This window comes from Lactuca saligna, chromosome 5 (genome assembly GCF_052625555.1).
Source record: "Lactuca saligna cultivar CGN05327 chromosome 5, ASM5262555v1, whole genome shotgun sequence".
NCBI lineage: Eukaryota > Viridiplantae > Streptophyta > Magnoliopsida > Asterales > Asteraceae > Lactuca > Lactuca saligna.
The window spans coordinates 87,003,661-87,019,487 of NC_136421.1; positions in this window are offsets into that span (position 1 = coordinate 87,003,661).

The window sequence follows — 15,827 nt, forward strand, 5'->3', positions numbered from 1 at the left end:
CAGATTTCAGTGCTGGTGAGCGTGGGTGGGTTGATGTGGCATGAGAAATCTTATGAGGTGTACGCAATTACCTTTCTGACCCATAGGAGTTAAGATCCGATTCACCTTGGATCTCTTGAATCGGGTGGTAAGGATTGATTGTACAATCTTTTGCACTTTAGGATTTTAGACTAAGTTATGGGAGTAATTTGTAGCCCAGTTAGAGCAGAGGTTGCTTCAGTTACTGTAGTTCAATTATGGACGTTTAAGTTGGTAAGTGAGTCAAGGTGCGAGACCCTGAATGATATGATTTCTAAAGCTCGAAAGCGAGAGATTTGTTTGGAGCACTTGAGAAGAAGGGTATTATGTTGGAGGTTGTAGACATAGTCCCATAGGATGGCTATTCGACATTGTCAGGGTTCAGTGGTGTTAGTAATCGCTATTGATTAGCGTATGAGAGCGCCAAGTGAAATAGATTGTTGTTGAAGTATTAGTAGAGCATCTATCTTTTGACTTCTAGATTTGAGAGTGGGATCATTCAAGAATCAGGGATTGTCAGCTAAGTTATGTTGGGCTTCACACTAGTGGGTGGTGATTACTGTTCTAAGCGGGGGAGAATCGGTAATTCTCAAGCTCAGCATCATCCATTGAAGGTTTTGTCTATTGCTGCTCAGATTATGGTTTCCAGAATGCTCAGATATGCATTAAGTGGTGAACCCTCAGGGAGCAGGAATTCTCCGAATAAGATTCAAGAGGTGATAGTTGCGAAGCTAGGAGGGTGCCACCCATTCCCTTATGCAGTGTGTTTATGTTCCCAAAGTCTTTGGGGTATGTTTCTCCCCAATGGTGAAATAGAATTTCGATTCGTATCAGACTCTTCTTTCGGTAGCCTTCGAGATAATTGTAGAAGTCTTCTCGAACTAGTTGGTATTAGTAGAATCGGATCAGTCTCGACCTAGTATGGGCTTTGTGGCGAGTGAATGTGAAGTTAAGGATTCCCAATTATGTACACGGTAGTGGTTCTTCATGTGTAACGGTGGGTATTTATGGTGGCATTAGAGTTGATTCGATGTACGTGTGATCAGGACTGGGTTATAGTTTGCAAAGTTGAGTCTAGAGTTCATCTATCATTTTATTTAGGGGTCGAGTGCGAACAAGGGTTGCAGGATTTTGCTTGGATAAACAACTTGTTCTATAGGTGGATCGGGCATAGTGGGATTTCAACATGGTAGCACAGGTTGGTGTTGTGAAGAATGTTGGTTAGGCCTTTCTTTTGGATAAGATTGATAGTTATCAGGAGCATTCCAGTCATAAGTTGAGAGCCAGGTAGGGCATACCAGACTCATGCTATGGGCTCAGAGACAATCTAGACCTATGTTGTGGGCCTTGTAGGGGTATTCCAGTCATAGGCTGTGAGCCTAGTAATCATAGTGGTCTATTCCTTTTGTTTGATCGTTTTCGGAATGGACATATTGTTGAGATTTGGGTGAGCCAAATCTGCTAGGAGGAATCAGAAGATTTGTGAAAAACACAAGGGCAGGTCCTTGAACTTAAAGTTATGCGTTTGAAACCGAGTTTCATATATAGTCATATTATGATCGAGGGTATTCCATCCTGAGAATGATTAGACCCATCATGGGTATGCCTGGTATTCCAGCTCGAGGTTGATTGGGCCAGGTATGAGTGGTTGGATTTATGAGCCGGTTAGCATATATATGGGGTTTAGGAACCAAAGGAAACATTGTCGTGTTGGTCCAAAAAAGATTTCATCTCCTAGTTTACATCTCGTTGTTCGCTTTATCGCTAGGAATTGGTTATCAGAATGAAGGTCTCTTGAAGGGGTGACTAATCTCTTGTTGAGAAGAGAACTATAGGTAGGAGTGCGGGATTTGTGATTCCGTTTTTGGGTGGGAAACCCCAGGGTACTAGCAGTTGAATAGTCAGTTGGGAGATATGTGTAATGAACTCGGCAATAATCCAGTATGGGCGGTCTTTCAGGAAGCCAGACCATCTCGAGACTCCAGATTTTGGATCAAGTAAATGTGATCATATTGTAAGGGATTTGTTTATTTTCCAAGTCTTAGAACCTTGCGAGGGTTGGATGTGGATGCCTTGGAAGGGCTAAAGTGTTGGTCGGGGCTGTAGTCAAGTAGCTTAAGTTGTTTGGCGTGTAAGGAATGATAAGAAACGATTCCATGGGCAATATCAAATTCAAGTGGGTGAGAGTTGTAACATCCCGTTTTAAGAAGAATAATTAATTAATAAACCAGGAACCCTGGGAAGTAACTATTATTATTATTTTGTATTATTAGAGTTCAAAACTTAATAATAATTAGTGGGGAGTTGGTATCGGGAAGCCAAATGACAAGAATCGAATCTTCGGGGGTTAAAGTGTAATTTTGGGACTTAATTGTAAAGATTATCATAAGCCATGGGGTGTTTGGTATTATTTTGACTTAATTTGAAAGGAATTATGTGATCAAGGGTAGGAAATGTAAATTATGGACTTGCTGTGAAAAGAATTCTATGCGGAGAGACCAATTATGACATTATGGAATGAAGTTTGATTAGAGGTGTATATTGTGACAACCCGAAATTTCCTATCTTGTTCAGTCAAACACTTCATTGAAAGTAAAAATCACTCATGCTATCGTTTAGCACAATTTGGAGTATGTTTCAGCCTTCTAAGCCTTGTACACTTAAGGGATAAGTGTTGGGGTATATCTGCTGAAGCTATAGCACAAAGAGCAAGCCTAAAACACATTAACCATGAGTTCACAACCACCACAATGGAGTTTACAGCCGTAAACTCCATGTGGGCCGTAAACTCTCCTTATATGTTCAAATGTAGGCTATTTGTTCATTCCTTTCTTTTCCTTTGGTTGATTCTCTTCCAGATCCTCTCAAGTATCATCCACATTTCCATCCCTAGATCTTCAAAACTAGTAAGTATTCTTCCCTAACTTGTTGATAGAACTCTTAAACTAGCATTTTCTCATGATTCCATCCATGAAAATCATGTTTTCATAGATCTTCAAGTTTCACCAAGAACACACACTAGTGTTCTTGGCTAAAACTGACCATTTAAGCTCCTATATCGTAAGTACTCTTGTTCTAACTTGTTATGTACTAGGTTTAACATGTTTAGGCCTTAGAAACATCAAGAATCATGGGTTGAATGAGAGTTTACGGCCAAGGATCTCCTAAGGTCGTAAACTCCCTTTAAGGGTGCAATGATGCCCTCTCTTCCTTCCTTATGCCCGGAACATAGCCTAGAACCAACCACCATTGAACTAGGGACCTCAAATATCAAAATGGTACTTCATACCACAAGTTTAAGGCTATAAACTCATGGGGAAGTGGTCCCCAGGCCGTAAACTCAAGTTAAGGTCAATTCTTGGACCTTAAACTCACATAGCCTCTTTTTTAACCTTGGAATACTTAACCACTTAATACATCACACCTTTAAGCCTCTAAATGAGACCCTTTAGAGAGTTTATGGCCAGGAGTAAACTCCCCTAGGCCGTAAACTCCATTAAGTATGGTCCTTGGGCCATAAACTCAATAGCAATGCCTTACACTCCTTTGTTGCAACCCAATGGATTCCTAACACTTTGACCAAAGTGTTTTTCACATATTAGGGTGTTTATACTTGTCTAAATCACTAATTATATACATATATATGTCTTTATATGTTAGTAGGATCATTGTGTGTGTTCAAGTCTTCACTTAACACCTAGCACTTGTCCGACACTTCCATACGATCCACTCACTGCAGGTGAGTTCATACCCCCTTAATTAACCTTTTAAATGTTTTTAAATGTTTATAAATGCTTTTATGGGGGGATACAAGTTGAATCATTCTAGTTATTATATCAATCACATGTGATTAATAACTAGGATACAAATGGATTTACTACATTTTTAGTTGTTTACTCAGTTTTCTGCTTCCAAATGACTTACCAAAACATTTTTACATGTTAAACTCTTTATCAAACTGTCTTACATACTATATCTTTCCTTTCAAACTCTGTTACAATCGTGTCTCAAACAAAGGATTTCTTATACTTTAAACTGTTCTTATTAAACAAACCGCTTTCAAATCATTTTATAAACTGACATCAAGTCATAAATTCTTATTTATTAAACTTTTCACAGGTTTTACAAAACTTCTTTTATACTTTTATATTGTCAATTGCATGCCTATATATGTATAGTTATATAAGTAATGTTTAAAGGACTTAGGACTGCTAGCTCGCTTTAATTCTTTTTCCTTGTTTGGATGTGGCCTTAGGGTATCGGCTATTTGTCCGAATGTCGTGTAAATATTAGTTATATATCATGTATACATATATAGACATAAAAGTTCTATCATTCCATTTAGTACCTTTGGGTAGCAAAGGCATACCTTCGGTTATACACGTACATTACTATTAACTATAATAGGTATAGTAAGGAGATACTACTTACTATTCCAAGTACAAGGAATCACACAAGATTCAGTTCATTCATGAGTCTATACTAATACATTACATACTATATGAAGAGATACTATTACATACTATACGAAGAGATACTATTACATACAATTACAGAGATACAATTACAGAAATACTATTACAGAGATACGATTTCACAGATACGATTACATAGATACTAATACATATATACTATTACATAGATACTATTACATACAATACGGGACTAACCATTCTACACCCAGGCTGTTAGCTACAGTGGGAAAATGCACACCGACGGATGTCTACAGTTGTACTGTTCGGCGAGTTACCACGCTGTGAATATCCTAGTACAAAAGGATAGGATTTCAGTTATTATATTATTTTACTTATTACCTTTATTTTGTGTCACATTCACATAATCGATGAGGTATATTAGATATGAATATTAATAGTTGTACAAGGGAAAAACCTTCACTTATGTAGAGGTTCAAACCTTCAAAACAGTCGAGTCTTGGTAGAAGACTACATTTTATACTCGTAGGAAATATGGGATTTTCTAGGGTTTTCATACTTATACGAACTTTTCTTCAAACATTTACAAGTCTTTTCCTTACAGTTTTTACAAATCAAAGACATTAAAATACTTATGAATTCACCAGCTTTATTGCTGATACTCGCTTTCAAAATACTTGTATTCTCAGGTCACCAATAGACAGGTACGACGACCAGGTTTTGTGAAGACGGAGCAGTCAAAACTCATCTTTTATTTTGATTATTCATTATGTTGTTTTATTCTATGAATGAACACACTTTTATTTAAAATTATATTATTAATGCAATGGATGAAGTTGTTGCTTGTTTACTACTTTGCATTGTTGTGATACTTTACATGACGTCCTCGGCCCCAGAACGTTTCCGCCGTTCTCGATCTGGGGTGTGACATATATATATATATATATATATATATATATATATATATATATATATATATCTTCATTTCCGTCACCTTCTAAACCCTAAACCTAATTGATGCACCACCCGCGACCCTTCCCTCACCCCACCTTCCTCCAACCGTCACCACCTCTCTTCCCCTCCTATCTCCAACACCATCATCACTTCTCCTGTTATGACCAGCCGAGACCAACGACAAATCCTCCATGACCGAAGAAACTGAAGACCATCGGTAGGGCTTGCAGACAATCCTCCTCCAGTCGCCGTTGGACTGTTGGTGTAGAAGACGAAGCTTCCAGCCACCATGGGTGTCGTTGTGCTGCCGATAATATCATCGAATGCTTGATGCTGTTGTTGCTAGTTTGCATCAGAGATGTCGTCGATAATGCTGATGATGGGCGTTGCTGTTGTTCTTGAGTCGTCGTTGCCACTGCCGGACGTCGGGGATAGCGAAGATCTCCATGTGGGACGCCAGAGACCACGTGACGGGAGCTTGGACCGGTTCTGTGGTCATGGGAGGGACCAGTTGGACCTGTTGTGGTGGGATCTCAATATGACCACCAGTTGCTGCCGTTAGCCGCTATGTTACCGCTTTCCTCGCCGCTTCCGCTGCCTCACGCCACCAGTGTGACATCCCCATTTTCACGGCCAGAAAAGACCGATTTTGTTTATGCTTTATAAAAATCAGAGTATTTCTTCTAATAAAAATTTTTGCGGAATTTATTCCCAGAAAAAAAAAACATGATAAATACGTTATTAAAACATTTTCAAAGAAACGTATTTTATTCATTTCAAAACGTTTGGGATGTCATCGTTAATACAGGAACATAAGCATAAACAGAACTTACATTTATTTACACTAGATATCTACATCTCTTTAAATCTCTTAGTGTAATGTGACTTCATATCAACACCTGTGATATAAATAAACTGAGTGGGTCAGGTTGGGAAACCTGGTGAGTACATAGGGCTTTCAACCCACAATAATATAATTATTATGTTTAATCAATCAAGCAATTAAACCCAATTACCCATCCCCATTATCTTCTTTACTCTTAAGGATCTACCCTAAGAATCAACTATTTCTCATTCGTTCGTTCCTAAGGATTATCCTACTGAATCGGCACAAAGTACATCATAGCCACGGTTTACACAACGGGCACTAAGTCTGCATAGTCGCCAGGGTTTAGGCATCAAGTCTGGATGATCACCAAGGTTTAGGCATCAAGTCTGCATGATCACCAGGGTTTAGGCATCAAGTCTGCATGATCACCAGGGTTTAGGCATCAAGTCTGCATGATCACCAAGGTTTAGGCATCAAGTTTGCATGATCACCAGGGTTAGAGTACACCGGGTGAACACATCGTTCACAACACCTACAGGTTGCGAGCCTGCTAGTGTTCCACTGACTGTCTAGAATAGTCTGTGGTTGTCATCCATACTCTGTTGAATGATGGGGCCATCATTTGGGAAAAAGGCTTCTCCCATCATCCACCTCTCACCCTCACCTCGTGGTCTATAACACCTCTCACCTCATCATTCAACTCATATTCCATCTATTATATCTACCCATGTTTACCCCAACATTATCGTAGATATAAAATACATATACAGTTTAAATCATTTAAAACATGTATAAAATCGTTCATCCAGCATAGACAACAGTATTCAGATAATATGCACACATAGCACGTAATTTATATAAAATACTTCATATCTATGTGTAAGATGAAAGGGAACTATGCACTCACCTGATAGGTGGTGACTCAACACTCGGACAGCGCTTCGATACTCTTAAAACAATTTCCTTCGATAAAACCTAGTATCAACACCACTAGGGTTTAGTCTAACGATAACCGTGACTAATTAATAGTATAACTCTTATTATTATTATATAAGCATTAAATAACACTCAATATAACTCATAATAATAGCCCAAACAATTATTTTAAGGTCCTAATAATGCTACTATAATTAATTAGAAGCTATATTAAAACTAGCGTAGGCGTAGCTCACTTACAGTGGGTTTTTCGCAAAACCGGGCTTCGCTGGAGCAGCGTTTCCCAAGCCGAAAGGCTCTTTTCTCGGAGCCGTCGGGCGCTCCGGGGCTTCCGCCTCGTGCTAGGGAGTTACCCTAGGCTTTAGGGGGTTAGGGAGGCTTAGAGAGAGAGTTGAGAGAGAGAAAGAAGGGTTTGAAGGTGTGAGAATGAATGGAACCTGGCACCTCTATTTATAGGGGTGCTGACTGGTCTACTCGCCGAGTAAGGGGGACCTACTCGCCGAGTTGGTCTATGTGGTGGCCTTCTGGTGGTGCCACGTGTCCAATTCTGGTGGTGCCACGTCACCCCTATCGCGTATCAGCCTTCAAACTTAGAAAAATCATAACTTTCGCATACAAGCTCCGTTTTCGACGTTCTTTATATCCACGCGTAGGTAAAATCAAGATCTACAACTTTCGTTTAGACTCCGTCGGCTAATTCTTGACCGATCTCAAATTTAACAGTAGGAGGTGTTTAGACTGTTAAATGACCGCGAAGAATTCATAACTCCTTCATACGGACTCCGTTTTTGTCTGTCTTTTTACCGTTGGGTTCCTACTAATGAGATCTTCAAATTTCATTTAGGTCACGTAAGCCAAAAACCGCTCGAATTAAAATTCGAGTTTCGGGCTGTACACTGCTAAGCCGAATCTTAGAAAAATCATAACTTCTTCATACGAAGTCAGATTTGGGCGTTCTTTTTATGGATTTTTTTGGTTTAACATATTCTATGACTTTCGTTTAGATCAATAAGGCTAAAAAGTCCTCCATCGTAAATTCACTATTTATGCTTCCCGGTGTCGTGCCGGTTTTGCCGTAAAACTTCAACGGGCCATAACTTCTTCGTTATAACTCGGATTTCGGCGTTCTTTATATGTACGGAAACCTTGTGACATATTCTAAAACTTGGTTAAGATTATTTATTCTAAATAATATTTTTTCGAAAATTCATTTTCGACCCCTGTTGCCTCTAAATTGACTAGCCCGGATCTGCGGGCGTTACAATTATCTCCCCCTTAGGATGATTACATCCCGGAATCATCAACGAAACAAGGATCGTATAATGACTCCATACGTCATCTCTTCATCCTAGGTAATAATTATAACTTCTTTATTCCTTCAAGTCTATCTCTTAGACTTATTGATTGTAAGCAATACTTGATCGTGCACCTGCTCTCTACCTCAGATTAGACTCCAAATTATGACCTATCATCATGTGATGCACATTTAGACTCAGGTCTCTTAAATTCTAAAACAGACTAAGCCTTCCTTCATGTTCTAATGTGATATAATCATACTTTAACATGTAGCATTACTAGCTACCAACGAGCGCGATACTTCTATTGATCGCTTTGATTTTAATCGTTTGGTTTAAGTCGGACGCTATATCAAACTTGGTTCTCTGAACCACGTAACCTACTCATCGTAGTCGGACTCAATGTGATATGACCACTAGGGTCGGGATAACAACAATCTTCTTAGTCATTACCGAAACAATGGTAACGACATACTTGAATAAAACGAAATCAATTATTGGCTTCTTGGTAACCTTGTGACTTTCCCTGATCCAAGTGTGAGTCCTGTGCTTCCGGTAGTATAGGCCTCTACTACCATTCACACCTACTCATACTCGTCCCAAGTATTGTCTCGCAGTTTCCCAAGTCATCATACAAGAAAATCACATAACATTTTAACACATCAGCTAACAAAACGAATGTTTTATTATTTCTTGAAACTATTACATAGGTGTTCAAGTTCACCCTAGACTATGCCTCTAATAGGCTACATCATACGACACTATGGCTACTGCATAACTTGATCTTCGAATATGAAGTCCTCATCATTGATTCCTTGCACGGTTTTCTGCTTCGTCGAGGATCATGTGGAATGCCCGTGGTCTCGGTGGTGTTTCTGGTCTTGCTGCTTTATTTTTCCCCGGGCAGTCCCTAGAAATATGCCCTTCCTTGTTACATCCATAACACACCTTCTTGTTGGACGCACACTTGATGGCGTAATGCCCTATCTTTCCACATTTGTAGCAAGTCACCTCCTCGCTACATTTCCCGAAGTGCTTCCTTTTACACTTCTCGCACCACTTGGTTTCACCTCCTCCTCCTTCTTCAGTCTTTGAGAATTTCCTTTCTTTGTTGGATTTTGAAGATCCTTCATGCTTCCTTTTCTCGCCAACTTCAGCTCTCTCCAGACCTTTTTCCTTAATCTGGGTCTCAACATTCCTAGCTGCCCAGATGGCTCCTTTCAAAGTGGTTCCTTGCTTGACCATTGGTCCAAAGTCTGCTGGTAATCCATGGGCAAACTTATTGACCTTGGAGAGCTCAGTTGGAACTAGATATGGAATAAGATTCATTTTCTCTGTAAAACTTGCAGCATACTCGATGACACTCATCTTTCCCTTCTTTAGATTCTGAAACTCATTGTTGATCTCCAAAAGATCCTGCTCAGAGCAGTACTGCATTTTTAACTGCACCAGAAAATCCTCCCATGACATCTTGCTCGCTTCTCCTTTGGGCATCGAATCGGCTAGTAGCTTCCACCAGCTTAGTACTCCAGATTTCAACAAAGGAACCGCGAGATCGGTCTTCTGCCTGTTGCTACACTCACAACTCTCAAACATCGTCTCCATCTCAGAGATCCAATTCATGACTTCCACTGGCGTCGGGCTTCCAGATAGACTCGGTGGTTTGGATGCCATGAAATCCTTGTATTTGCATCCACGTCCACCATTTCCTCCTTCCTGGTGGTTTTGCCTAACTATCGGTGGGTTGGCTTGACCAATAGTCCCACTGTAGTTTCCCTCCTCAGTCTGCCCTTCGTTTAACTCGGGCTGTTCGATCTGTATGGTTGCTTCTTCTTGATTTTGCTGGAGCAAACGTCTGGTTTCCTCCATTTGACGATCCAACATCGTCTGGATCATCGCTTGCACTCCGGCCATTGTTATTGGCTCAGCAGCGGTTACCACAACTGGTATTTGCTCAATCACTAGGGGTTGGTTTCGGTTCCCATTTGCATTCATGTTTCCACTACGAGTCCTTGCCATCTTGATCTATACACCGAATAAGGTGAATCTAGACCTTTACTTAAGATTGACGTTTAAATCATCCTTATCACTCCGAAACGTTTATATGCTAGTTCTAATATCGTAGCTAAACGCTTAGAATCCTAAACACATAAGGTTTCCAGATCCGGTCGGCAACAGACCATAGATCCGAACAAATAACAGCATATCAGGCACAAGTATTTAGCACATAAAAGCATTTTAGGCACAATTCCTAAAATAATCTAGTGCTCACACCTCACAATCATCGCTTAGCATTCTAAGTTTAAGTCTAGAAATAAATCCATATTCCTAGTTCGCTTAAACTAATGCTCTGATACCAACTGTGACATCCCCATTTTCACGGCCAGAAAAGACCGATTTTGTTTATGCTTTATAAAAATCAGAGTATTTCTTTTAATAAAAATTTTTGCAGAATTTGTTCCCAGAAAAAAAAAACAAAAAAAAACATGATAAATACGTTATTAAAACATTTTCGAAGAAACGTATTTTATTCATTTCAAAACGTTTGGGATGTCATCGTTAATATAGGAACATAAGCATAAACAGAACTTACATTTATTTACACTAGTGATCTACATCTCTTTAAATCTCTTAGTGTAATGTGACTTCACATCAACACCTGTGATATAAATCAACTGAGTGGGTCAGGTTGGGAAACCTGGTCAGTACATAGGGTTTTCAACCCATAATAATATAATTATTATGTTTAATCAATCAAGCAATTAAACCCAATTACCCATCCCCATTATCTTCTTTACTCTTAAGGATCTACCCTAAGAATCAACTATTTCTCGTTCATTCGTTCCTAAGAATTATCCTAAGGAATCGGCACAAAGTACATCATAGCCACGGTTTACACAACGGGCACTAAGTCTGCATAGTCTCCAGGGTTTAGGCATCAAGTCTGCATGATCACCAAGGTTTAGGCATCAAGTCTGCATGATCACCAGGGTTTAGGCATCAAGTCTGCATGATCACCAGGGTTTAGGCATCAAGTCTGCATGATCACCAAGGTTTAGGCATCAAGTTTGCATGATCACCAGGGTTAGAGTACACCGGGTGAACACATCGTTCACAACACCTACAGGTTGCGAGCCTGCTAGTGTTCCACTGACTGTCTAGAATAGTCTGTGGTTGTCATCCATACTCTGTTGAATGATGGGGCCATCATTTGGGAAAAAGGCTTCTCCCATCATCCACCTCTCACCCTCACCTCGTGGTCTATAACACCTCTCACCTCATCATTCAACTTATATTCCATCTATTATATCTACCCATGTTTACCCCCAACATTATCGTAGATATAAAATACATATACAGTTTAAATCATTTAAAACATGTATAAAATCGTTCATCCAGCATAGACAACAGTATTTAGATAATATGCACACATAGCACGTAATTTATATAAAATACTTCATATCTATGTGTAAGATGAAAGGGAACTATGCACTCACCTGATAGGTGGTGACTCAACACTCGGACAGCGCTTCGATACTCTAAAAACAATTTCCTTCGATAAAACCTAGTATCAACACCACTAGGGTTTAGTCTAACGATAACCGTGACTAATTAATAGTATAACTATTATTATTATTATATAAGCGTTAAATAACACTCAATATAACTCATAATAATAGCCCAAACAATTATTTTAAGGTCCTAATAATGCTACTATAATTAATTAGAAGCTATATTAAAACTAGCGTAGGCGTAGCTCACTTACAGTGGGTTTTTCGCAAAACCGGGCTTCGCTGGAGCAGCGTTTCCCGAGCCGAAAGGCTCTTTTCTCGGAGCCGTCGGGTGCTCCGGGGCTTCCACCTCGTGCTAGGGAGTTACCCTAGGCATTAGGGGGTTAGGGAGGCTTAGAGAGAGAGTTGAGAGAGAGAAAGAAGGGTTTGAAGGTGTGAGAATGAATGGAACCCGGCACCTCTATTTATAGGGGTGATGACTGGTCTACTCGCCGAGTAGGGGGGGCCTACTCTCCGATTTGGTCCATGTGGTGACCTTCTGGTGGTGCCACGTGTCCAATTCTGGTGGGGCCACGTCACCCCCTATCGCTTATCAGCCTTCAAACTTAGAAAAATCATAACTTTCGCATACGAGCTCTGTTTTCGACGTTCTTTATATCCACGCGTAGGTAAAATTAAGATCTACAACTTTCATTTAGACTCCGTCGGCTAATTCTCGACCGATCTCAAATTTAACAATAGGAGGCGTTTAGAATGTTAAATGACCGCGATGAATTCATAACTCCTTCATACGGACTCTGTTTTCGTCTGTCTTTTTACCGTTGAGTTCCTATTAATGATATCTTCAACTCTCATTTAGGTCACGTAAGCCAAAAACCGCTCGATCTAAAATTCGAGTTTCGGGTTGTACACTGCTAAGCCGAATCTTAGAAAAATCATAACTTCTTCATACGAAGTCAGATTTGGGCATTCTTTTTATGGATTTTCTTGGTTTAACATATTCTACGACTTTCGTTTAGATCACTAAGGCTAAAAAGTCCTCCATCGTAAATTCACTATTTACGCTTCCCAGTGCCGTGTCGGTTTTGCCGTAAAACTTCAACGGGCCATAAGTTCTTCGTTATAACTCGGATTTCGGCGTTCTTTATATGTAGAAAAACATTGTGACATATTCTACAACTTGGTTAAGAATATTTATTCTAAATAATCTTTTTTCTAAAAGTCATTTTCGACCCCTGTTGCCTCTAAATTGACTAGCCCGGATCTGCGGCGTTACAACCAGGTGGGTGGCAATTTCTTTCTTCAAGCAAGACTATGTATGTATGTGTATGTACTTAGTGTGTGTGTGTGTGTGTGGGTTATTTTGAGATTTCATTGTAAGTTGTAATAGTGTAGTAATAATGAAAAAGAAAGTCTAAACCACCACCGTGAGGTGGTGGCTGCCGCCATCGGCCACTGTATCGGGTGGCGGTGTGCCTCATTTGCATTTTTGGACTCGTTTGGGGGATGCTTGGTCAATTGGGCCCAATGAAGCCCTAATGGGCCCAAAGAAACCCTAATTTACCTAATAAAACACTAATGGGACCAATGAGGCTCAAAGTGACCTAAAAGCCCCATAAATTGATTAATGGGCTAGTATTGGGTTGGGAAACCCTAATTAGGGTTTGGAAAACCCTAATTAGGGTTTGGAAAACCCTAATTAGGGTTTGGAAAACCCTAAGGGCATAAAGTCATAATAATGGGAATCGTTTGGGACACACGAGAATTAATTATTAAATTTAAAATAATGATTGAGAACCATTGGCAACTAGCTTATGGCAATAATTGACTTAATGGATTAAGTCCTTAATGGGTTAAGTAAGAAACACTTAACCCTAATCATCATTTCATGTGAAATCCCTAATCTCATTCGGTCCTTAAATTGGTCCTTGGCGATTGGACTATTGGTGGGCCATCCAAGAACAAGCTAATGGACCAAAATAATTAGATGCGCTTTAGGATAAGGCCCATGTGAGGGCTTGGGCCCAATTTGGAAAATTAGGGCATAGATGGCCCATAATTGGGCCTTTATGATGATGTGATATTGGGCCATGGAAATTGGATTGGAATAATTGGATGGGCCTTAAGGAAAGACCATGTAGAGGTCTGGGGCCAATTTGGAATGTAAGGCCATATGTTGGGCTTTGGCCCATTATTGAATTTTGGGCTTTTATAGTGTGAGTTGGACCTTGGACTTAGAACCCAATTATTAATTGGGTATTGTTTGATGTTGACAGTTCGAGAACTTATCAACCAGCAGCTGAGTTTTATTTACGGGGCTTGAGCAATGCCAAGTAAGTTATCCTCACTATACTAAGGGGTCTAAGGCACCAAGGCCGGCCTATTGAATCTGTTATCCTTGTAGTGTTAAATGTTGAGTATGACTTAGTGTTGCATGCTAGTGGTTATGCCAGTTAGGTAGACCTGTAGGACTACCTATGATGTTATATGATTATTGTATGCTCAGTAGTTATGTTATATGTTATGTGGGATGGGTTGAGGTTGTACTGCTCCGTTCGGTAGCCAACAAACCTCAAAGTATTCCAGATATGAGCTGAGGACCCGGTAGGCATTCCAGACTCATACTAAGGACTCGAGAGCAGTCCAGATACGAGCTGAGGGCCCGGCAGGCATTCTAGACTCATACTGAGGGCTCGGTGGCAATCCAAATGTGAGCTTAGGGCTCGGTAGGCATTCCAGACTCACATTGTGGGCCTAGGGGTATTCCAGTTTGTAAAGATGTGGACCCGTTACGTGCTGTTCTGTTCAGTTTGTAATGTTATGATATTGTTGATATCGTTGTGTGGATTGTATGTGTATCGGTATTTTGGGGGTAACTCACTAAGCTTTCGGGCTTACAGTTTCAGTTTATTGTTTCAGGTACTTCAGGGGATCGTGGCAAGGCAAAGGCATGATCGTACAACTCCTCACTTTTTATGAATTTGTTTCTGGGATACTCTGATATGATACATTTTGAAAACAAGTTTGTAATAGTTAATGGATTTGAAATGTTTTTAAAAGTTTAAATTGGCTTGAATTTTTCGGGTGTTACAATATTTAAATAAATCCAAATTTTTATTTATATTGAAATTAAATTAATAACTTCTAAAAATATATTTATTCTAAAATTTATTTAGTAAAATTTCTCAATATTATTTAAAAATAAATTTATTAATGTTGTTTTAAAGTTTTGGATTCATTTGAAAGGGTTTTTCCATCATATGGTAGATTTGCCAATTTTAATTGTAGTTTTAATGGCTTTAGACTACATTAGTAAACATTTTAAAAACTGGATACATTGTGTTTATTTGGAAAGGGAGTTTGAAGAGTAGGCTTTGCATGTTTACGTACACCGGAGGATACACCTCCTGTGTTCTTCGTTTCCGATCAAAAGAAAGAAATAAAAAAAATACGTAAATGGTTATGTGACTAACGGTAATGCACGAAGACTTAGAAATCGAATCAATGGGGTGGTAGAGAAGCTTATGGGGTGGAGTAGCTGCTGCAGACGGCGGTAATGGCGGTGGCTTAAGGTTGCGACAGGAACGGTTATAGAGGTGGAAGGAGGCCACTCCGGTGGTCTTCTTCCGCCTTCTTCTAGCTTGTGAAGATGGGTTCCAATGTAGGTAGAGTGGAGAGGGCCTTTGGGGATCAAAACAACAACAACCAAGGGATGGAGGTGGGCTTTCCTGTTTGGTGGCAGTGAGTGGTTATGGTGGCAGTGGGTGGTCTCCTCCGGTTCCTCCTCCTGTTTTGAGTGGGATTCGATGACGGAGAAGGGCATAGAGGGTGGTGGTGATCGAGGGGATTA